Source organism: Solanum tuberosum, unplaced genomic scaffold (genome assembly GCF_000226075.1).
Source record: "Solanum tuberosum cultivar DM 1-3 516 R44 unplaced genomic scaffold, SolTub_3.0 scf00543, whole genome shotgun sequence".
NCBI classification, from domain to species: Eukaryota; Viridiplantae; Streptophyta; class Magnoliopsida; order Solanales; family Solanaceae; genus Solanum; species Solanum tuberosum.
Genome location: NW_006239467.1, coordinates 277,781 through 279,714, shown reverse-complemented (window position 1 = coordinate 279,714; position 1,934 = coordinate 277,781).

The following is a 1,934-nucleotide window of genomic DNA, read 5'->3' as shown; positions in this document are numbered from 1 at the left end:
AAACACACACATATATACACACACTCATTAATGGGATATAAATAGTTTAGGAAATGTACTTTATGTGAAATTGGACATATAATTTATCAAGGAAAAATTACCTAAATACACATCTTATTTTATCATAATTTTTAAAATTTTCTATCATTTTAAAAAAAAAAAATCTCCTCTCGGATATATCACTCTCCTATCGCTGATACATCCCGATCGCCCTCTCGGATATATCTCTCCTCTCTCGGATATATCTCTCCTCTCTCGGATATACATTCCTCCAATATGTATACAAATGTCATATCTCTTCTATGATATATACATCTCTGTCTCCTCTATGATATATCCCTCCCCTCTCGGATACATCATTCCCCTATGTATTTGAAAGTCTAGTGATGTATCTGAAATCCATAAATTTTGAATGATTTTTGTAATATAGAAAAATAGTAGGAAAATAATGTAATTAACTCTTAACACTACGAGGTTTATGTAAATTATATTATATATTTATTAATAAGCAGCTTTGACTTTTGGGCTTGGTGAAACACTTTGTTAGTCAATATAGTTGATAATTTAAAATATTTTTGAAACAGTCATAGTCGAAAATTTTAAAATAGTAATATGTAAACATAAGTCGGAAGGAAATGAGTTAATACAACCTTTTACGATTATATAAATGAAAATAACCCTAGAAAGATCTCATGTATGTTATTTTTTTTTTTAAAAATTACGTTTAACAAAGACAGAAAATTAAAAATAAATCAATAACAAGTTTCAAAACCCCATTAAAGATTGTAGTACGGTAATTACAAGTATCTCTTCATTCCTAATCAATAAAAAATCTTAAATTCGAACTCACAATTGAAGTCGGTTTGAGTATTAAATAATTTAACGATAATTTAGGACTTCCTAGCTTAAGTTTGAGTTAATCAAATAGGAGTATAAATTAAAACACACCGCGAAAGAAAAAAAAACTTAAGATGCGTTTAATTAGAAAACGAGTTATTTTGAAATAACTATAATGATATATATAAGTTACTATTCCATGATTTTATCTTATCATAAAATATACTCTCATTCTAAAATAATTTTCGAAATAAATTATCTTTTATCTCTGGTATCAAATGAGTCATAACTGTGCACGAGGGGACAGTTGAAAGGAATTGGTAGGCATCAAACTAAAGACAATTAGTCAAATGTCAAAATGTAAGACTCATAATAATTAATTAATTAAAGATGGATCATCGTCAATCTTCAAACGTTGAATGTTGAAAATGATTCTGTGCTGTCTGATGCAAAGACTTCTCTTCCTTTATTTTTGGTTAAGTATTTTAGTAAAGATCGGATTCGTATCGAGAAGTTCTATATTAAGGTAATTTATTTTTTAATAAAGGTAATTTAATATTAAAAGAAATTTGAATTTAAAATTTCTTGATTTATTTATCACTTCATCATAATTCTCGTTAATTATGTGCTTCTGTTTATTACTTTATTATATCTGACTTTGAATATGCACTTGTTTTTATAAATAAATAATTATTAACGAATTTACTACTTTTCACCAAATCATTATTTTGGAATAATATCTATGTTGGTAACAAGAAGAATATTCTTGGGTCCATACATATAATTCATGCATATGTACATTGTATCAAGGTGGCACAACTGTTCCATTCTTAAATAAAAATAAATAAATAATGATAATAATATTTATTTAATTATTACTAATTAATATATTATCAATTTGAGATTATTTATGTTCTAAGTACGTATCTAAATGTACATAATTCATCATTAGTTAATGTTAAATTAGGTCTTAGGCCTAACTCACACCCCAAAAGCTAGCTCAAAGGGAGGAGGATTGCCCAAGCCTTATAAGGAGTCCACCCATCTCATTAACCACCGATGTGGGACTTTTGTCATTCTTTAACACCCCAGCTCAA